At 45.5% G+C, this 23529-nt stretch overlaps 1 long non-coding RNA gene across 1 annotated transcript in view; it reads right to left on the bottom strand.

Moving 5' to 3' along the window:
- Nucleotides 1–1201: 1201 nt before the first annotated feature.
- The window catches only part of LOC144162025 (uncharacterized), a 73385-nt gene continuing 51057 nt past the window's right edge, over nucleotides 1202–23529 (bottom strand). Inside the window, exons 3-5 of the long non-coding RNA XR_013320578.1 lie at nucleotides 19162–19244; nucleotides 3051–3152; nucleotides 1202–1465 (exon numbers count right to left, since the gene is read on the bottom strand). This is a non-coding gene — a long non-coding RNA (uncharacterized LOC144162025). The remainder of the gene's footprint in view (nucleotides 1466–3050; nucleotides 3153–19161; nucleotides 19245–23529) is intronic.

The following is a 23529-nucleotide window of genomic DNA, read 5'->3' as shown; positions in this document are numbered from 1 at the left end:
CCGTCTTGCTAATTGAATACTCGCCACCTGACAGCTCGGACGTTGCGGCTAAGAATCAATTCTCTCTAGAGCCTAGGCGTCCAACAAGGACCAGAGCATTCCGGACTACGGTGCCCCCACAGGGATGGTGCCCCTGCCATGTTGCACAAAATGATCATATTGTTTATTCCCCTGCTCATTGCTTTTTAGAGAATTTAGCCAGATAATGTTGCCATTGTGAATAGAAACCTGAGTACTAAAGAAACGGATACTATGCAGGGTACAGATGGCATCCGTCATGTGTTCAAAAAAAGTTAAATTTTGTAGGGTGGTCGCCTCCATAGAAAGGAAATATTTGTTTTTGGGGGTCATTTTCAGATAGATCAGGAGCAAATTGTTTCCAACACCATTCGAAGACAAGATATCGAAGACGCCTAGCAATGTCGTCGGAATAGATAGCGCATACAACCGATGTATCTTGTTCGAGTGGCCAGGCGACGAGTTTAGTTACAACTGTAAATAAACCGAGGCCGAAGACGGACTCTTGCGGGCCTCTTTTGTGGGTATTTTAAGGTGTTCAACCACAAAGTGAACTATTGAGTTTCGGGAGCCTACATTGCAAAAAATGCCAGATTGTGTTTTTGGCCAAGCTCTTGAGCGCTAGCTTTTTGGAGAATAGTATCCTGGCTTCCAGATTCCTCGGCGTCGTGCAAATCATCCACCAGGACTTAAGGTTCGGTCGTTTGGTGGTTCGTGGTTCGGCGAGCGGTTTATGAGGAGACGAAGGAGCCGCAGTAAACACTGCTAAAAACCACGTTGTGATGCCAAAGATGGCATCATCGCGTGCTTAGTCGCCAGAGCTCACGCTCATCGACGTCGCCCTTTGTATATCTTTTACTATTTATTTGAGTATCTATGTAGAAATTCGGTAAACAAATCCGCTTTCTTCGTACAGTCAAGGTCGTATACACATTAAACTGTACGTACCGAGATTTAAAATATTCTTTTAAATGTGTTGCTTAATAAAATAGCGTTTCTTTTGTATTAATTGTGTGGCTGCAGTGTAGTGGCGCTTTACATCATAAGAACAGCGAGTTTGTCCAGAAATAGTGTTGCAAGAATAATCCCTTTTCTTCAGCTTGCTGCAGGCTCAACTTGTGTGCTGCGTTGTCGTATAGCAATGATTGTACTACGGACATGTAAATGGTAGTAATAAATTTTATTCCAATTTATATAGTTGGACCTTATTGGCGGCACGTTCACTGTGAGCTCTGCTGTCAGTTTTCTGGTTTTAAATTAGTCGCCAGGACGTTGTAACACCACCATATATCTACATCATATACGTTCGTTGTGTTACAATAAGCTTTAAAATATTCTTCACAACACTGACTCATATTTTTCTTCTTCATTTCTTCTTCATATGATTCATTGAAACCCACCGGCTACTCGACAACCCACAGTTCACAGTGGGGCTTGGAGGCATTACCTGTAGGTGAGAATGTATACGTGAAAACTTTTCGTAAACAATTTTAACATAGTATTCTGACAAGCACAATTGATTGCCCCTTCCTGCCAAAAGACGTACGTGTAAGTTATGTCCAAGCAGCGGTGAAACCTAACATTTGGAATCTCCGGGCTACTTTCGAAATTCAACATTTCGACAGACTTCTGTCTGGCTGGGAAGTTACTGAACTGAGATTTAATTAGGCTCCAACCAATACAATGCAAAAAGGCAAAAAACCCGACGTTTCGAAGCCGGCTCGGCTTCTTCTTCAGGGGTGACAGTGGCCACGCTGCAGCTCCATTTTATAGTCTCACATTTGCTGGCCTCGCACAAAGCCCCTCGCTGCGGCACGTAATCTATGTGTTTACACCGAGGGGAGAGTGCCAAGCGAGCGATTTACATTCCCAGGTGTGCGCTGAATATGCCACGATTCGAGGAAAAGCCGCTTCCTCCAGTTCGTTTCCCTTTCGAGGATGGCCGTTCCGGAGAAGTCAATTTTGTGGCCGGCAACTTCACAGTGTTCGGCGACTGCGCTGCGAACTCTATAGAGTTCACATGTTCCACGTGTTGCGCGTGTTCCGCGTGTTGCCAGCGTGTTCCGCGTGTTGCCAGCCGTTGAAGAAATGTTACCGTTGCTGTTCCTTCTTTATTGTCATACAACCACTTGGGGAATTTACTCGGAATAGAGGCATTTGAGGGGCTGATCTCCACCCCTAATAATGAATTGGAAACCTAAACCTTATACAGTAGTCAGTAGCGCATAACATCCCGAACGTGATTACACGGTAGTTGAACCGGTGCAGAGTAGCCGCGTAGAACCATCATTTAACAGACGCTGTGGCCTGTGCCAGTCTGCCTCCTGTCGTAATTCACTCCGTAAGACAAAGAACCGAAAGCGACGAAAAAGACGTCAACACAATGTAGCAAACAAAGAAGGCGGTAGAAATATTTTGCTTCAAAATACAATAAACAAAAGCTAATGAATAGACGATATTGCGACGTACATATAAGAAAGTTATTTAAACTATCCACATAGTTTCGCCTTCAAAGCATTCAAGCAGTCTTCATTGTCGCAAGAACTTTCTCCCCTGGTCAATTAACTGCTTTATTTCTTTATTCTAACAGTTTTTTCATTTTTCTTGGCTTTCCATCAGATTTTGTTGCTTAGATTTATTCTTCATTGTTTTTATAAAGTGAAATATTTTGCAGTCATTTATATTTTTTCTTAGGTGCCTATTTATTTCGTCTTTTGCCACATGAGCTGTTGCCTTTTGAGGCTGGTTGTTATGTCCCCCGGTTCCTTGTACTTAGGAACGTGCCCTCGCGTCTGTACATAGCGCAAAGCCAGCCATTTGTAGTTACTTTATAAGCTGCCTGCATGAAGCCCAATTAGAAAACCATTGTTGATGAAATCAATTAGGCAAAAATTGTAGGGGCAGACGGCTCTAATGAAAGCTCGCGTGCAGAAACCAGAAATATCTGCCTCTCAATTGGAAAGAAAGCAAAGGATTGTTTGATTACTGTGGCAATTACCTAAGTCACTTTTTCAAGCTTGATGGCGACTTACCAGGAACAGAACTGCTGAGAATAAAGGGTCGCACGACCGTGCAGTTTTGTTCTGTGTACAAGTGCTCCCACGCCGGTGGCGATAAATGATATCCAGCATCATCTGAAGAAAGCAAAAGTCCAAAACAGAAATATTTGTTGTCTGTTCATAAATCACGCATTGGTCAAATATTCTTGGTAAGAATTCATAAAGCATGCTTACCAATTCTCAGACTCTCACATGCATAATATTATTGTGGTATTACTACTTAACGAATAAAACATACATTTGAACATCTAAGCCTGCCTTGGTCCCCTATATAATATTTATAAATTAAAGTGACACTTTTCTGTTAGAAAATATCTTCTTCTTAATACTACGTGCAGTGTAATAGCTGGATTTAAACTCCATGCCCTACATTATATCAATTTAGTTGTTAATGTGAACTTTTTCCCCTACAGGGAAATACTTTTTAGTGTGGGATGATATCCCCTTCAATACATTTCGTTCTATGCTGCCATTCGAGTTGCTAAGCAGTTCAATGCCAAAGCAGGCGATTTTTGAAAGTTTTCAACAGGCAGGGTGGGATCTTAATTGCTAGTTATTGCTACCAACAATATATCAATTTAGTGTCTATTATGTTGTTTTTTGCCGTACATCATACGAAGCGTTTAGACTTCCACATAGCATATTTCGCGGGTCCAGCACGTGGAGGAACCGGTTATGATGCCCCTATTGATCTTTCCTTAATCTTTGCAGGACAGCGTGTCTGTGTATACAATAAAAGCAATGCTTTGGAGTTGGGCACTCTCTAAACGCGTAAAATACTCATAGGGGCACAGTGAGGGGACACGTCAGTCGTCTAATGCCAATGCGAAGCACTTTGCCGCTAATGGCAAAGCTGTTATTTTTAAAACGAACCTATTATGTGCAAGAAAAATTAAGTAGTTAAGTAAAAACATGTGAAAATGATGTACAAATCTGCACTAGTCAGCCTCAATGCCGGCATCCAGAGAACTGTCGTATCAATTCGTTTTCAGAATCGGCAGCAAAGAGGTCCTCAGTGTTCACTGCTCAAAGTGTTGACTGTCAGCGTTGATCTAAGGAGTCTGCAGTGTTGACTGCAAAATCGGATAACAAAGATGGCCTCCATGCAACTGGACACCGTCACGTGGAATGACTAGGAGTCAAGGGAATGAAGTTCCACTGTAGTGCCACGGTAATTACTCGTGCCAGTTTAGCCGCCTCTGCCTTAATGCCCCGTCATGAAGCATACCTAGGACCGTGCTGCGAGCACTACCTACAACGTTCTATTCTTCGCCGTACTGTTGAGCATTGCTGCGAATCACTGTCAATGGTGCACGGCAAATGCAAGTGCCACGCCACAAAGTTGTTTACCACAACAATTCCTTAATTATGAAGAGCCAAGCAGGAACATCGATCAAAATGAATAATGTACGCTATCATATAGGATAATAAAAGAAGAAAGTGCTTCGGCCTTTCATAACAGCCAAACGGGGTGGAAGAAGAGGGAATGCAGTGCAAAAAAGCAGCGAGGCAGTGACGCTATTATTAAGGTTTCAAAGCACAACTGAATTATTCTAACTCCGAATGAAGACTGCCAGTGTTTCGCTCGAACACGTACTTCTACACATCTTCGTAGAGTGAGCATAGTAATCAAAAACGATCGAAGTGATGAACCCCTTCAGCACCATCATGAGCAGCATCATCAACATCATTCCCCGATCTATGGCCACTGCAGGAAAAAGGCCCTCCAATATAACTACAATTATCCCAGTCCTGTGCTAACTGGGACGAATTTATCCCCGCACCTTCTTGATCTCATTTGCCTATCTAACTTTCTGCCACCCACAGGCACGCGATATATCATACACATATATCATGGTATTACCCACGAATTCTGGAAGCTTTATAACACTGACGCCTTCTTATTCGACGCGATCAATCTTTATAATGCCTGGTCGCCTAATTAATTACATATTTTCTCGGGACACAGTAGAAAATGCCCCATGGCGCCAAGGCCCACCATAACGACAACGATGTCGAAAGAGTCGCTGGCGTGCAGCCGGCGCGGTCCCTCTGATGGTCACTTTGGAACGAAAATGTAAATACATCGATCACATATCTTTGTAAATAAATGTGTATCGTGCACGTAATATACCAACGATGAAAGAGGACGGCGAAGTGCAGAAGCACGCGAAAAAATAAAGGGCGACGACGAAGGTGCTAGAACGCTCCACACATTCGCTTTCACTTGTGTGGAATCGGATGTGACAAGACAATGCCAGCGACGCGCTGTCTCGCTGCTTTTCTTGCCGATGGTGTCATGTAAAGTGTATTTCTGGATACAAATCAGCGATGTCTGTCTGGTTCGTGTATGCCACAGGTCTCTTCACCATGTACCATTGCCACGTAACACAGAGCGCGCAAGGCAAACCGCCTCTGCTATCAGCCTTGTGTGTCGTACAGACGCGAGGTGATCGCCAAGCAACACTAAAGACAAATAGGCGCCATTGCCGTGTAGTCGGCCCGCCAAATAGGCTGTTTGATGGTAGGGGAATGCGTTGGTTCGCGGATTGTGGGACAAGTGCCGTTCAGTTGAACAGCAACCGTGTGTGCCGACATTCACAGGGGTAGTCACACCTTGGTTTTCTTCTTTCTCACGATGATTATTGTGCAGTTTAAGGAACCAAGCTAGATCTGGGCTGTGATGCGCGCCATAGGGGCGCCTCAAAATACTCCGTACCACCTGGATATAGCGAAGGGCACGAAAACTGAATGAAAGATTGTTTTAATTGCAAAATTACAATTTTCGTATCTTTCTCGGCTTTTGTTCGACGAGAAACGATGCGCTACTTGTTGAATAATGAGTAAATAAACCAATAAATATTCTCCGCCTTTCACTTTTATTTTCAAAGCAAGGCTTTCTACCACTACCAGCCAACGGTTCTCACGTGGCGTGCGGGGCAAGAAACTCCCAACGCGGCAGCGAAGGGTAGGGCGGTTTTCACTCCCGGAGCACCGTGTAGAGGCCGCGGAAAATTTACCCAGCGTTCCCTACGCTCACGCCGGCGGGCGAATCGGTGCGACCCGGCTTTATCGTCTCTTTTAGGGACGGTTGTTTCGGGCTTGTTAAAGCGCAGCTTCGCTTCCATTGTGCGCTTCCTTCTCACGGCCTGATTAAATTGTTCGGCAGCACCCCCTCGGTAACCCGGACACGACATAACTACTCAAACGGCAAATATACGTTAAAAATGGTGTTGCAAGGCAAGCAAAGCAAATTTAGAGACCACGTACAGACACCTGTTCACTAAAAAAACACTAATTTTTGCGCACTGCTTGCCACGAAATTGCACTCCGTTTTCTAAATTGAGGGATAGCAATTCGGTTGTGTTTTCGCAGGTGTTGCAAAAGGCGAAAGAAGAAACTGGTTCTGCTAAATATGGGTTTACAGTTCCCGCAGCTTTCCAGCAATTCTCAAACTAACTAAACTAACTAGTCTAAATCGGCATAAATGAGAGTCACTAAGCTCACACGCCGGATTGTTTCGGTGTCTGCGTTGGTGTCGCGCGGTGGTGTGCCTCAAACTAGCACATCAGCATGGCTAGGTCCCACTATCTCACCCTTGGAATAACGCTCATCATTGTCTTTTTGCTGACTCAAGTCCGGGTTCCGGGCTGACTCACGGGCTGACTCACGTCCGCCGCTCTAGCCCGGCCGTGGCCGACCCTTCTGCGTTCGTGACGCCGCCCCGCAAATTAAATTTAACGGCTGGCAGAATCTCTCGTTTCACTTTTTGTAGAGCCACGTGTGTGAATTCAAGTGACGTCGCCTGGGCCATTGCAGTGAGTGTCGTTTACAGCTTTTCTTTCCAATAATCTTCACAGCGTGGATTGGAGCAAATTATTTGTCTTGATGCGGCCAGCACTTCACAAATTATACCACACTAAACCTTTTACGCACTAGTTTACCAAAAATGGTGCAGCATAAGTGGAAAAGGGGTGTTGGGAGGCCATTACACCCTTTTTCTGGAATCTCAACACCTTTTTCTTAGCTCTACACCCGTTTTGTGTGGAAAAAGGGTTTTGACGAACTCGAACACCCTGGGATTTTCCTAGGCTGTTAAGTGCTGAAGGATGTAGAAAAGGTATTAGCTGTTGATTGAATGAGGCCGTGCATGCATGCATAACTTCACTGTGAAGAACAAGACATCCCCCATAACCTCCTCTCCACCTCGTGAGAAATGTTCAGAAGCAAGGTTGCAACGGTAGCTTTTACGTCTTCAAGTCATGGACCACCCGGTAAATATATCTCTGGCCTAAAAGACTGGCTTGGATTTGATGACTTGTCAATAATGAAATGAGACCTACACCGGCACCCATAAGCCGTCGAGCCGGCCGCGAGAGAATCCTCTTGGGAAGACACAAGCGTCGTTAAGAATACCGTGCAAGCGCGGCTGCCCGGCACGCTGCTAAGGCTAGTGTGGAAGAAAGGAGTCCAAAGCCGCCGTAAAAGAAAAAATAACTCTATTTAAAATACATTGCTATAAATGCCCATCGTTCCGATCTTCGTCTTCCTCGACAAATTAGGAAAGATATGCGGCGCGGTAGATAGGAGGTTGGACGGTATAGCTACACGCGGAAGCGGGGGAGTAAAACATGTGTCAAGTTTTGTGCCCTGTAGTGTTGGTGTGGTGTACGTGATTTCTTTGTTCTTCGGTCAAGCCTATATTGACGAAACGGGCCGATGCCTTAACATTCGACCAATAGAGCATAGGCGTTCTTTGAAGGGTGACGACTATTCACACGTCGCACAACACTACAAAAAATGTAAAGGTTGTTTCCCTGTTTTCATGGACACAAAAGTAGTCGCCAAACAAAAAATCCAGCATGTTCGAGACATAATAGAGGCTTTTCATATAAGAAGGAACAAGGCCAAGTGCGTTAGTGTTCCTTCTGTGTCACTATTTGACAAGGAATTTCAATTTCTTATCCGCTAGCAGATTTCGTAACTTCTTGGATGCTGAACTTCGTCGCGTGCAGCAATGTTTAAAGATGTCAATTTGTTGTCGGCCACACGCTCTGTCCGTGTTATCTGTTCACGCGACAGTATGGTTTTTTGTGTATAAATACGTGTTTTGTTTCTAATCAACTTCAAGTTGCGATTTCAGCGCTGTGCGTCCTCCACTCTTCTTCTGCCCCTGTGTTACGTGCGCTGTTTTTTCAAAATGAATACTAATCTGCACCAACCAGCCCTACTTGCAATCTTACTTGCGTGAGTTCAGTTACCATGGAAAAGCCTTTTCGAAAGCCATGCTGATTTAGGTTAATTAGACAATGTGCTTCAGTGTAAGTAATTACGTGCTTGATGGCAGTGTGCCATAAGCGTTTTACAGCTATTACCAGACCTGGGTAGCCTATTTCGCTATTTTCCAATTCTTAGGTATCATTTTCAAACCTAGTGGTCTTTTGTAACTTAAAAATAAATGCTTTGCGTTCTGCCTATCTTAACATAAAAGTATTTGGTATATTGTCGGGGCCATAAGTTTGTTAGGATGAAGGTTAAGTGACAAAGTATTCCGGATTTGGTTCCGGAGATTTCAGCTGTCTGGTGGTTTGTAGCTTGTAGAGGCCGGGTTATTTCCGGTGAGTTTCCATCATCATTGGTAAATACTTTCTGGAAAAAGTTATTAAACATGTTAGCTCTTTCTAAGGCTTCAATGCGGGATATTCTATACTGATTATTTGTATAAGCATTGAGGTAACGCCAGAACTTCTGGGGACCGGACGTTATAAAGTTTTGTAAAGTTATGTTAGTAGGTTTGTGCTTCGCTTATGTGATCTGAGGTTTTCCGATGATGGAAAGTTTCTGGAGTTCTGGCACATAAAAGGGGAAGCACATTTATTTTTTAACTTTCTCAGTCAACATATTTCACGCTCTAAATGAGTGATGTGTCGTATGGTTCAACATTTATTTTTTCTGATTCCATTTCCTTTCATGAGAACACACGTCGATAGGCAGTTTTAAAAAGTACTTTTAAAGAATTGCCCGAGGTCATCAGGGGGTACAGAACTTTCAGAAAAGTACCTGGTGAAAGTGGGATGAGTTATGGCTAAAGCATCTATAATAGTGGTATCGTCTCCATTCGCCGAATCATACACCCTTGCTATCTATTTTTCTGTGCGCAATGGCTCATTCAACACTAAACAACATTTGGTGTCGTTGTGGTCTGATATAGCATCCATGTTTCCCCGCTTTATTTTTTTGTTTGTAAGTTATCACTTGCGAACATGCAATTAAGAAAGCACTGCGAGTGGGGCGTAACCCGCGTTGGTTCAAGAATGACTGGTTTAAAATTGAAATTAAACGCTTCGTCTAAAAAACTGTTTCTATGGGCATTATCTCACAATTCACAAGTTGTGGCCTCCCATGTTATTCCAACCAGAGTAAAATCTTTAGAAAGTGTAATTCTGGCTTATTGGTGGAATTGTTGCTCCATATAATCTGAAATTTTATTGAGACAGTCAATTCTTGAATTAGAAGGTCGGTACATAGTGCCCACATAAAGGCAGGGGGGAATGACTAAGTTTAATTTTGCAGCAGACCCCGCGCGCGGCACCTTGAGCAATCTAGTGACGGTACTGGCGATACCGCAGACCCCGAGCCCTCATACTCTTTCTGTAATCTCCCGTGGCTACGAGTTGTGAGGTGAAGGGCAGAAACCACAAACGGTGGCCGTCGGAGCCCAGGTCAAGCTCCGGCGGGTGGGCTCCCTGTCTGTTTACCTGGCAGGGAGCTCCGGGACCTCTTCAGCTATCAGGGTAAGGCTGACGAAGAAAGTACCCCCGTACCCTGCTTTTATACTATGCAATATGGTGTTTTCAAAACCCCCCCTAAAACTTAATCGGTCCCTGAAAAGGGGCCGCACCGAAGTATCTTTTCCAAGATTGTCATCGGTAACCTTTCCTGAACCGGATCATTCTTCTCGATTTTTCGTAATGGAATCCCTCAATCCAACCCACCCTTTTGCATCCCAGTCAGTCTCCTTGATTGCAAAATATGTGGAAGCATAATAGGAAAACCGTATAAGTGCAAACAACAAAGGTCTGGTGAACGCCTCATTGAAATAAATGACAAGCAGCAGTCCACAAAGCTTCTAGGTCACGCTAGACTGGCTGATCTAGTCATCAGGGTCACGCCCCATCGGTGCCTCAACAGCTCGCAGGGTGTGATATCCGAGACAGATCTTTTGAACGAAACGGATGCAGATCTCCTTGCGGGCTCGAAAGATCAGGGCGTCACTGCCGTAAGACACATCACCATCCGCAGAGACGACAAGAAGATTCCCACAAAACACATTATCTTGTCCTTTGAACGCTCAGCAATCCGCAACATATAAATGCCTGCTTTATCCGATGCTCCATCCGTCCATACATCCCGAACCCATGGCGCTGTTGTAAGTGCCAGCGGTTCGGGCATGGTACAAACTGTTGCCGCGGCCGAACGACCTGTGCAAAATGCGCGGCGCACGATCATCCGAGCGAAAACTGCCCATCCGACACGCTCACTTGTGTAAACTGCATGGGGCCGCTTGCGAAATACTCCCGCAGTACGCAAAATTCTTACTAGAAAAAAACATCATGAACATCAAGGTCACTGAGAACATCCCTTTCTCAGAGGCGAGAAAAAGTTCGCCTCCTTCCCTCTGGGAACGTACGCCGACGCAGATCGCCGTGGGGTGGAGCGGCGTCTAGTTTCCACAGGAACCCAGTTCAGCGAGTCTGACCTGGTCCCTTCCCGACCCACCTGGGTTGCTTCAGACAGCCCGACCCGTCACCACGCCGCTTGCTGAGGAAACAGCAGTTGTGGTGTCACCCGTCTCTGTCGGGACCGGTGCCGCTCCCATCCCTGCCTCCTCGTCCTCAAGTGGTTGGAGGGTGCCGAGAGGACGGACACCGGGGGCACCGCATCGGCTCCCATTGCCGCCGCACCGCCCGCGCCACTTCTGGAGCCCCCAATGCCTGCGGCGGTGGCAGCTCAAACGAAGGGTCCCCGAAGGGGGGCCAAGTCCGGGGGGCCCGCTTCGACGGGCACCCCCAGGACATCGGACGACGAGATGGACGTCGCGCCGTTGTTGCCTGCAAGACACCGCGAGGAGCTGCCTCCGACGTCCAAGTGAACAGAAAGGCCCAAAAAGCCCAATCCAAGAGTAACAGACCGAAAGACGACACATGAACCACACACACTCCAGTCACTCATAAATGTCAATAATGGGAAAAGAAAACATCATCTAATTTGACTGCGGAGACGTGCTTAAAAATCTTGACGATGTTTATGAGATGCTGCATGCTAGTCAGCCAAGTATCATGTGTCCCCAAAAAACTCACCTCAATTCCAAACAGACAAATTTCTTAGGTAGGTACATAGTATTCAGAAAGTACAGGGTTGGCTGCACCCACTCTTCGGGTGGTGTGGCCATTGTCGCCCAGAAATCATTAGCATGCCACCCTCTCTCCTTAAACACTGTTCTTGAGGCTGTGGCGATCCCTACGATAATATTTAATAGGTTGACAACGGTATGCTCCATTTACATCTCTCCTGATTTTCAACTTCAGAGCTTCGATTTCGAGGCACTCGTTGACCAGCTACCCGAGCCATACATCCTCACAGGCGACCTTACTGCGCACAACTCTCTTTGGGGCTCCTCCAGAATGCATGCCCAAAGTCGCCTGATAGAGAAGTTTCTTACACCCTCTGGAGCATGCCTTTTCAACAAAAAACAGCCTACATACAATAACATAGGACACAATACATACTCACACCTTGACTTGGCAATTGGCTTTGCAGTTCTCCTTCCATATCTTGAGTGGGGTGTGGGCATTGACCCATATGGTAATGACCATTTCCCCACTTCAATAACCTATATACGTACAGGCCCAAGCAGTCCACCTTCCCATAAAAGGTTTAATGAATCAAAAGAAAACTGAAGCACATTCACATAAACATCTAAACTACAACACACATCCATAAAAGACCTACACGGGGAGGAAGCCGCCCAACTCTTCACGGCGCACATCCTCGACGCTTGCCAAAACTCCATTCCCCAGAGCTCCAGTGCGCCCTGCAACAAAAGTTGGCCTTAGTGGAACGAAGAATGTAGGCGGGCGCCAGAGGCCCAGAACAAGGCGTGGGGTGTCCTTCGCCGGTACCCCACGTCGGATAACCTCATCTCGTTCAAACGGGCCAAGGCCTTTGGAAAGCATGTGTGTCGTGAGGCAAAAAGGGAGAGTTGGCTCGCTTTCCTTACATCCATTAACTCATACACAGACGCTCACATGGTATGGGCAAGAATATGTAAACTTAAAGGAAAACATACACATAGCCGGCCCCTGGTCAGTACAACAGGGGACACACTCGAAGACCAGGCTAATACACTTGCACAACACTTCCAACAGGTTTACAGCTCTGCACAGTACACAAACACTTTCCTGAAACATAAAGCGCTTGTGAAAAGAAGTCCCTACTTGACAATAACAGGTCAAAATCTGGTTACAATTCTGAATTTCCACTCTATAAATTGAGGGCTGCCCTGAGGACATGTAAACCTTCAGCTTCAGGCACGGATAAAATTACATAAACCATGATACAACACCTACACCAAAACACTCTTGACACACTCCTACACTTACACAATAAAATGTGGCTTTCGGGGTAAATTCCGAAATCTTGTAGGGAGGCCATACTAGTGGCTTTCCTGAAGGAAGGAAAGGACCCTTCCTCTCCTGCCAGTTATCGTCCCATTGCGCTGACAAGCTGTGTAAGCTCCTCGAGAAGATGGTAAACAGAAGGCTCGTGTACTTTCTTGAGTACGACGGTCTTCTCGAGGGCTGCAAGGCAGGCTTCAGGGCGGGGTAATCTATCTAGTAGCGCGAGACCATCTAGTAGCGCTAGATGATCTAGTAGCGCTAGATCTAGTAGCACTCTATGGTCTAGTAGCGCTAGACCTAGTAGTGCTAGATGGTCTAGTAGCGCTAGACCATCTAGTAGCGCTACCATCTAGTACCACTAAAATTCTACATTGAACATGCCTACCCATATAAGCAGCACTGTATGACACTATTCTTTGATCTTGAAAAGGCGCACGATACCGCGCGGCAGTGTGGCATCCTAAGCGACATGAAGTCCTTAGGCAAGTCGGGTAACATGCTGAACACACTTTCCAGCTACTTGTCTGAAAGAACCTTTTGTGCTAGAGTTCGAAGTGCACTCTCAAGGGTTCATGTGCAGGAAAATGGCGTGCCGCAAGGCGGTTTTTTCAGTTGAACTCTCTTTATAATAAAAATGAATTCACTCAGAAAGGCATTACCACCATCAATTTTATGCTCAATCTATGTAGACAACCTGCAATTATCATTTCATTCTTGTAACCTGTCTATGTGCGAGCGCCAAGTCCAGCTTGGCGTTCACCAACTAGCTGGCTGGGCAGATAGCAACGGTTTTACATTTATTCCAGTGAAGTGTACTTGTGCTTCGTTTTAGAAAAGGCGTGGCATTTGGCCGGATCCAGACATCAAACTCAATGGTGTCTCAATTCCAGTCAGAAAGGAACACAAGTTTTTAGGCGTAGTCCTTGACGAAAAGCTCACAATCATTCCACATATAAAACCGCTTAAACATAACTGCGCAAAGGCAATGAATATACTCAATGTTCTCTCCCGCTCTTCATATGGTGCTGACAACCAGCTTCTTTTACTTGTTTTTACTAGCCTGATAGGTTCACGATTGGACTATGGAAGTGTTGTTTATAGATCAGCTCGTAAAACATCGCTCAAAATGCTGGACCCAGTGCTTCATCTGGGGCTCCGCCTGGCATGTGGCGCCTTCGGCACCAGCGTGGTTGAAAGCCGCTATGTGGAGTTTAATAAGTGAAACCTACAACGTCAGCGAGCATACACAGATCTCCTTTGTGCTTTTGAAATTTCGTCCATGCCTCACCATCCTTTTAAATCAGTTTTTTTATGATACATCCATGACTAGACTCGTGCTAAATCGACCATCGTTCTCTGCGCCCTTCTCTTAGAGAGTTAGAGAGGAAGCGGCAGAGCTTGCTTCCTCCTTTTTAGACACCATCCAAACTTCTTTAACAGAGTTTATACCACCATGGCATCTCCGCCCTGTATCATGCGACAGATCTTCACACATGTAGATAAAAACCGAGCCCGTACCTGTGCAATTCTGCAGCACTTCTTGTATTTGAAGCAGAAGTATCAGTGTTCTGAATTTTATACGGACGCTTCTAAAACTGCCACCTCTGTGTCCTGCGCGGCGCATGCGCCCGGCCTTGATGTCTCTAGAACTGTGAATAGTAATACTAGCATCTTTACGGCAGAGGCTTACGGTGTACTTCTTGCTGTTAATAATATATTTCAAAGCCACATCCTAGAGCCCATTCTCTATACAGATTCCCTCAGTGTTGTGAGGACATTGTCATCAACAAATTCTTCGAAAAATCTCGTTGTAAGTGTTATCATCAAGGTTATTATGTATGTGTATGCCCACAAATTTGAATTGGTCCTTTGCTGGGTCCCTGGCCAGTGTGGTATAGCCGGGAACGGAGCCGCGGATGGAATGGCTCCTTCTGCTGCACTCTTGAATACAGTAGAGATAACCACATTACACTACACCGACGTGAACCCACACATCAGACAACTTCGCAAAATGGCAAACACTCTAGAGTGAACAAACAGACAAGTTACACGTAATAAAACCACACTTACGACCATTCACCACCGACACACCCAACCGATACACAGAAGTCGCCTTGGCTAGATTACGGATAGGGCACACGCACGCAACGCACTCGCACCTTCTCACTGGATCTTGAAGACCTCTGTGAAGAAGGTGTGGAGATGCCCTGTCCGTGACCCACATCCTCATACAATGCAACGGACTAGAAACAACACGACACTCACACTTCGCACAACTATATAGACAACACATACCGCTGCACCCATCGTACGGTTTAGGGAACGACCCCATGGTTACTCACGCGCGTAGTTTTAGTTTCTTAGCGATGTCCAGTTTTTACACCTCATCACTTACCATGCATGCTGACACCCTGGCTCTTTACACCAATCATCTACATTGTCTTTTATGTCACTTCACATATATTTTTAGCTAAATGATTTCCGTTTCCTATCACATTGTTGTCATTAAATAACTTTTCATTGGCGCTCTTTGCCCTTACTCGGCCTTGCGCCATAAAAATCCCAACCATCATCATCAATTTTGCAGCATAGTGCTTCTGCGCCACTTACATAAGGTAGAGGGGTAGTGTGCATTAGGTTTTTTACACAAATGGCTACGCCACCGCCTCCAGAGCCTCTGTCTGCGTAATATTCTGTTGCCAGCTGGAAAGATGGTCGAGTTAGGAATATGGGAAGAAATCTGTGTTTTGGCGACTGTGATAACATGAGGGTCGTGTTCAAATAACACGAAAGCTTCAGGATCGCATGTTTTATTAACAAACTTTTTGCTTTAATATTGACTCTCACCGGGTCTAATGAAGTCGTGGATTGAGTTACTGACTTGACTCATCCTTCACGTTTTTTTTCGTGGTTTGTTTAGTAGAACTTTGTAACAGATTGTATCATTCCAAACAAAAAGTTGGTCATAAGCCTTAAGTTTTCCAAAAATCAAATTTTCCATCTCCTTCTAGTCACCGTTAGGCTTGCACCGGTCCGAAAGGGTTTTACCTTATGATGCGAATCCCTGCAGCAAAGTCTTCGCTTACCTATGTTTTCTACCCTTTGGATTTTCGACAATTTTTTATTACTTTGACTTTATCTATAAGGTTAAGCAGTTTAAAACAACTGGACGTATTTTTTATTCTTCTAAGTCTCTAGACCGTGTATTATTTTAATGCCGGAAACCGTAACACCGCATTTTTGTTGCACAAGATCACACGAAACTTCACACTTCGAAATGATCAATTTAGCGCGAGAGATAGTTTATGCTGCTTTCAAGGTGCGGTGTTCAGTCGTGGAGTGTTAGGATTTGTTCTCCTAGTTGGAATTATCTAGTTTGCCGTGGATGGCGAGGAAAGATTCCTGCGTAGATGTGTTTTCGCTACTAATGCACTTTATATCAGCAGAAAGTCTGCCGATTTCTTCCAATAATTCTCTCATGTTCTGACCAGAATTATTTTTTGCATCGCCTTCACTGAACAACAAAATGTATTTTAACGGTACGGCATGTGCACAAACGAAGACATGGTAAGTGTTTGTCGCGGCAGCACTAACAGGAATGGGTCGTTACGACGGTAGTATTTACCATAGCGCTTGCTCACCTGTAGCAGAAAGGTGAAAGGGTTTGAACACCACATGTTTCTAGCGGTGCTGCCGTATCAAGTGCTCATTCTAAACTTGTGCAATTTATAGGGGAGAACTATTCATTACGACACTGAGCACAAAGCGAGGTCGGAGAGTACATCACTGAAGCTGTGCAGTTGGCGAGACCGTGTCGCATTACCCGCGATGTCAAAGCGTGACCCGATTTTTTGGTTGATGCTGTCTGCAGTCCAACGTTACGAAGATGAGCGTCTTCACGGGACCTATAACTAGGCACCAGGCATCTAAGAAGAGCCCGTAGCAGCAAGACGAAAAGGTTTGGAGGCCACATGTTCCTAGCGGTTCCGTCATGGCTATTTTTCACCGGAGACTTCAGCGCCGACCTTCTAGAACCAGTAAACCGACGGTTACCGGCCTTCCTTAATGATGTATGCGGGTTGTGTCTTTTTAGCAGTCACACTCCCCACTTATGGCTGTCAATGCCAAAAGCAAGTGGTTTTATTGACCACGTATTAGCCAGTCGTATTGATACGTAGAACTTCGTTATTTGCTCCCGGAATTTTTCAGCGGACTGGTCCCTGCCTAAATCTACTTATATTACGCCTTTATGCGTTATTCACCAAAATTTAACTTTGAACGCTAAAATCCCAGGTTTGGGATGCCTCATAAACCTTCTCAAATACTTTTTTTGAGGCCTGGTGGTTCTTCATTCGTACAGTCGATAGCAAAAAAATCTACCAAACATATTTGAACTTGCAAACAGTTATTCCCAACGTGATTACATGCGTCACATTGGATTGAATTGGGAAAATAACTAACCTAAACACAACGGTGCGCACATATCTGTTTTTTCGCAATTTCTACCGTGGGTGACGTTTGTGCTTGCGTTTTTCAAAAAAGAGCGGAGTCACCATGTCCTTAACAAAGCTGTACAACATTATTCAACAGAGATGTCAATACTCTAATTATACAACGCAAAATAGCATTTTTCCTTGTTACCAATGCTGAGGCGTAAAGATTATTCTGAAATCTTTATAAACCGCAATAAACGCACTAGAATTGTTTTTTACATTATAGGGCTGTCCGCACCTCCGAAGCCGTTACAACCGCGAAACGTCGAGAACGCCTTTCGTGATGACTGGACTATTATATGTGTCGCTAATAAATGTGTGCAAGGGTTCTTCAACATCTTTTCCATTCCACTAACGGAGGTGAAAAGAGAAAACGCCGAATCTAGAGATTTCCGCGCACGTTTCTGGGGTGGTCAAGATCAATCAGAAGAGATCCACTAAGGCACTCCGCATAGCCGATGTGTAGATTCGGTGAGGTAAATTCCAAAAATTTGACTTTTTTTATTATATGCTTCTATTGTAGGGGCTGCAGATCGGAAAAAAATGCGGAGCTGATCTCGTATTTAGCGCTCCTACAGCAAGTGTCTCTTATAAAAGCTCACTGGTGTTTAAGGAGCGACAATGTGTTCCCTGCAAAACATTTCCGAGTAGGCGTTTGGTTATGCGCGCGGCGAAGGCAAGCAGCTGGCGCAGCTGATTTTCCGCATACTGCCTGCTAGAAAAAAACTTCATCTCCTGGTGAGCGATGAACTTGAGGGTGCTCAAACAGAAGTGAGGTTAGCACACTTTGCCATCTTTCTAGACATATGAATCGATTTTACAGCGGAAATGTAGATCCGCAACCCCACCGCGTTCTCCCTTTCCCGAGGCGTAATGTCCGTATCGGGGATTCGGCGCTTGGACACGAAGGCCGGTGCAGATGGGAGCAGGGGAGGCGGAGCGGATGGGGGAGGACGAAAGCATGTGGCGTCACCGCCTCTGCACGTTACCTACGCTCCTGTGGGTGTCACAGGCTAAGAGCTGTCGGCACTGCTGCAACATCTGTTTGGACCGATATTTGGGAAGTGCGGTGATTGCAGAGCAGGTTGTGTCAGCGTAGTGTGGTGGCGCTGCTGCAGCATCACGGCATAAATGGTGTATAAAGAACTGAAATCTTCGTGCTAAAACACTGCAAGAAACCGCATGTAAAGAGATGCACGAGATACTGGCTGAACAATGAACCAATGCATTCCTAGATCAGGGGCAGCTTTGGTTTTGCCGCAGCCTTGCTGGACAACCGCTTTGGCAAGGTTGGTGGGGTGCATCATTTTTTTACAATTTTCTTCGCCCCCCCCCCCCCCAACCGCCATCCTTTTTTTAAATTTTTGTTATTTGGATGAACGTGAGGATTGTTTTGTACAAGAGCCAGTGCTTCAATAACACGCGCCCTCCCCTGTCCCAGCCTTGTTCCGCACTCACAAACCTTTTATAGAATGAAGAAATATTGTAAATTCCCGAGCATGCGCTCGCCAAAAAATCGGTAGATAATCACAGAGATATTGCGGAGTGGATGCCTGCTTCTTCCAGGCGTGTATTGAAAGAACAGCAGCTTGGGCCCTTAATCTATAAGTCACCAACGGGAGCTACCAAAACGTGTGATCTTTCAGTTAAAAGACAATTTCATTCGTCATTTAGTGTCCTTTTCACCAGTCAATGACTCAGCCAGGCAATTCATTCGCGCAATTCATTCTATAGGTACAGGTTGTAAGTGGGAAGACAACTAAGGGGAGCGGAGAGAGCGAGGCGCTTATTCGACAGTTAGCATTTTATCTTAACTTGGTGAGTTTTTAAAAAATAATTCTCTTATTTCATTTCAAATATGTTTTTTGCTATATTTCAGAGCCTATTGACCTCTCAGTAATAAACACTTACGGCTGCTCATCGTCGAATTCATCCAATCATATCTCGTTGTATTGGGAATTTGAAGAAATGTCATATTCACCTTGGCACTCACCCTAGAAGTAGAAATACTGCTTTACGTGCCCATCTGCTTCGTTTGATGCAGCAAAATACCAAGCTCCCCCAAAATACTACAGTCCACCTAAGTGTCATCGTGTATATTTCTCGTTTCCCATACAAAAATATCGTATGGTCGGCTATAGAAAATCTTTTTTTATGGTTGGCTTCAACTATTTCACCAAAATAACTATAGCTGTTTCTGTGGCTGTCTTTAGCTTCCTAGACATTCCTATGGGTGTCTTTAGATTCTTCTTTAGCCGGTTCTATGGTTGTCTTCCTTTAGGACGTGCCACAGAAATGTATTCAGCCTCGTAAATAAGAAGTTAGATTTTTATATATAAACAGCAATAGAATCATGGAAGGCACTAAGAACAACCATAGGAATGTCGAATAAAGGTGCTAAAGACAGCCGTAAAGGCGGCTATAGTTAAACCGAAATTACCTAAACACATGAATAGGGAGGTCGATAAAAAGGGCTAAAGGTAGCCATATAAATGGGTATAGAAGGAGCTAAAAATCCGAATGTGCATTCAAATCGAATGTGCATACAAATAGTTAAAATCGGCCACAGAACCGGCTATACAAGAAGAGAAATGTCGATACGACTAGAGCCACATGTCATTCATTGCGGCACAGTTAGAAAACTACACCACGATACTGTGATCTCATACTGCAAAACTCTGCCCCTTAGCCTGTCTTTATTTTAACTACCTTATAATTTTTCTTGCAAAAGCATGTACAAGCGACGCGCCCAGACTTGTCATGTCTGAAGCATGACTATGAGCTTTAAACCTCGATGTTGCTGTTGTCGCCGTCGTTGCCAATTAGACCCTGTCATTGCGGACCCGAGCTGCAGCCGATGCTATGCAGCCATGGTAGCCGATGCAGCCATGGTTCAAGGAAAAAAGTGCGTTTGCCAAGCAAGGGTAAGCTCTGCATTGTATTTAAATTCTGTACTAATCTTTCATGATGCATCCCATTCTTGAGTACAACCAGAGATTGCTGAAAAGATTTGGAGAACTGAGAGGCCCGATATTTTGTTTTTGAAGACCTGGCAGAACATCCAAGGTCACGTATCAACTAACAATAGCTGGCTCAAGCAAGTGAGAAAAAATGTCTAGATCATGGGCGCTGTTCTTACAATGTAGCAAACGTTGAAGCATTAGCGTTGAAATTTGAAACGCATATTCCTCTATTGTGTGCGCCCGCCTCTCGTGTGGTGACGATGGATGGGGATGACATGGTACGCTTAGCGCCATCTGCGGGGGCACCGCTGTACGACTTGGTGGCCAACACAGCGCCAAATTACGTGAAACGCATATTCCTGCATTGTGTGCGCCCGCGTGTCGTGTGGTGACTACGCACGGGGATGACATGGTACGCTTAGCGCCATCTGCTGGGGCAGCGCTGTACGATTTGGCGGCCAACACAGCGACAAATTACGTGAAATGCATATTTCTCTATTGTGTGCGCACGCATGTCGTGTGGCGACGATAGACGGGGATGACGTGGTACGCCTAGCGCCATCTGCGGGGCCAGCGATGTACGATCGCAGCTGTTTCACAGCAGCTGTTGAGGTAGACGCCTCGTAGTACACTGCAGCAGCTTCAGCTTCTCGCCATCGCTTTCCACCATCTTCACCTCTATCCCGCCTGTTTTCTACGGGTTGTGAGGTTTCACGTAATTTGACTCTGTGTTGTATGCTTGTTTGGCTCTTCTGGATGCGTTTTGCCCATACGCTTCTTTTGGGTGCGGAATTAGCGCGGTTGACGACTTTTCATGGGAGCTGTCGGTGCACATTCCTGAACCACCGGAGTATATTCCACGGAGATAAAATTCCAAGACGTATGGTTGTGTTGAAGGCAGGGAGTTCATTCTGTGCCAGATTATCACGTAGTACGTACGGTGACATCGCCTTGTTCCATCAACTTGGGAACCACGTGTCCAGTAGGACGACTGTGTACTCTCATCACAAGCACCAGCTCTATTTGTTGCTATGTGCGATGGGATTGGCGAATCACGTAAAGGATATTTCTACATTACAATAGCTATTTTAGAACTGTAGGCTTCAGTACATTTATCTAAGACATGTTTAATTTAATAATTTAATTTTTTGGTAGGCTCAGATTTGTATCCAAGAATTGAGCAGCTATAATGGTCTTAGGATTTCGGGATCGTGATGTATTCTGGAAACCTCTACTTTACTCTGCGCATAGAGTAACGTTTAACTAATTGTCGCTTAACCTCATTTGAATAACTATTTCAAAACTTTTTAGTAGAAATTAGGCATCATTCCGCTCATTATTTGACCTGCTTTTTTATTCTTTGAGCAGTAGGTCGTTTTTTGTGTCATCTGCCAGTAATTGTGTATGTGATATGTGTGCAGGAACGCGATATTTAGGACCCAATGAGAAAACGTCTGCTTTTGCATGAATAATGGCAAGGCGTTAGCGGCTGTTGCAGCAGAGCGTTATTTAGCGTGTAACAAGGCCACTATTTGCAAACGTACCAGAAGAATGTCTTCTACAACATAATACGCAGAACGGTATGTATAAGAAGGGTAAGTTACCTATGCGAATCGTATATACGCCGGTGGCAAAATAAATAAACGTGATGCCAAATCTCGTTTGGGTGAAATTGGGAATGCATACATTGTACGGTAAGAAAGAAGGCTACACAGAGAAGCGCATCACTAACGGCTTCTTGGGGCTTTTCGGTAAACTCGGCATGAATGCAGATGGCAGATGAATGCAGTAGAAGCGGAGACACCGACCAAAAGAAACCTAAAAACTGTAAAACAACAACAAGACGTTTAGGCTTCGTTTCTGATGCAGTGAACACCCCCGACGAGCGGACAAGGGCTGGAGGCTCCGTTCGTGGTGGTGCCTCCCAGGTGTTTAGTTAGCCAAGCGCCGACGATGGCTAGCGCTTGGCGCACATCCGCCTCCCCATCACCTCCGCCTCCGTGACCTCTGCCAATGTGGGGCGCGGGGTGCGATCAGCTAACCGCGGGAGCTGACACGCCGTGCAGCTTACCAAAGAACAGGGAGGATTTTAGAGAAGCAAAGGTCTAGCTTTGCCTGTAGTGCCTGAAAAAGCGTAGTGGCGGCGTCGTTAACTACCGAGTACGCCCGCTTGATGGCGCTGTAAACATGGCTTTGTAAACATGGCGGATGCTTTTTGCACAGGCCGCTTGAGCTCCTTAATAACATGGCTGCCCTCGCACGGCGGCCGCCGGCTCGCTGCTCCACGGTCGGACTCGACTCTCCTCCCGCGCGCGAAAGGAGCGTCGAGTTCGGCCGTGGCTGCTCCTGCTGGTTCCTGGCTGGCACGCTGGCCGCGTGTTTACTTGCGCCGCGCTAGTGAAGTGATGTTACGCCAGGTGACCAGATGGCCTCGACTGGCACAGACCACAGTGAGCAGCAAGTGACAACAAATCGTTTATTGACATCCGCAAGTTTACAGAGGCCAGGACATTATTTCATTTCGATCGCTGCAATTGTACGTCGCTTTCGTGACAACAATTTTTTTGCCATAACAACTCGTTCACTTGCGCTAAGATTTCGAACGAAGGGCACAAATGAGGTATTGACGGCGACAACGGTTTCCTTTGCACCGTCTTTCTAGCGGAGTGCATAACACTCACCTTCTTTTGGAAGAATCAAATATTCTGGCCTCGACAGCTGTCTTCCGATGCGGAATTTCCCACATTTGTCACTCCACAAGCACTCAATTCCCGTGTTTTGCCAGTCCTCTCAGCAACTGATGGACGCAACAGCACATAACAGCAATAACAGTCACGAAACCAGTGCTCCGCGCACATAGAAACGGTGGGCCGTTGCAGCGGTTTCAATTTGAATTGGCGGCTTTGTGGTTGCGAATTCAGAAACGAGGTGGTGCACCAGTCGGCTGTTCGTAAAAAGTTGCGTACATTTTTGCTCAACGGATGTTTTATGCGGAACTTGTTAATAGTATTTTTAAATAACACATTGTAAGCGAACTGTGTGGGCTCTTTGAGTCACGGGATGAATGTTTTGTATTCTATACCAAAAGTAACCTTTTGCTTGCGCCGTCTGGTGGGCTTGATGGTCGAAAACAGCGCTGTAGGTTGGTCACGTGGGGCGTCGATTTTTACGCTGCCTATAGGGAAACCCGGGAACGTCCAAGCTTGAGAGGCCTGAGCTTACTCACTGTACGGGTGGCGGGGTGCTGTTTTGGCGAAAACACGTGGGCTCTCGTTCCCCCAGGGTGGCGGCTGGCTCGGCTGGCTCGCAGAACGCC

The sequence above is a fragment of the Haemaphysalis longicornis genome, unplaced genomic scaffold (genome assembly GCF_048455015.1).
Source record: "Haemaphysalis longicornis isolate Haplotype H1 unplaced genomic scaffold, Haemaphysalis longicornis Haplotype H1 scaffold_12, whole genome shotgun sequence".
NCBI lineage: Eukaryota > Metazoa > Arthropoda > Arachnida > Ixodida > Ixodidae > Haemaphysalis > Haemaphysalis longicornis.
This window is presented reverse-complemented; position numbering and strand designations above follow the sequence as displayed.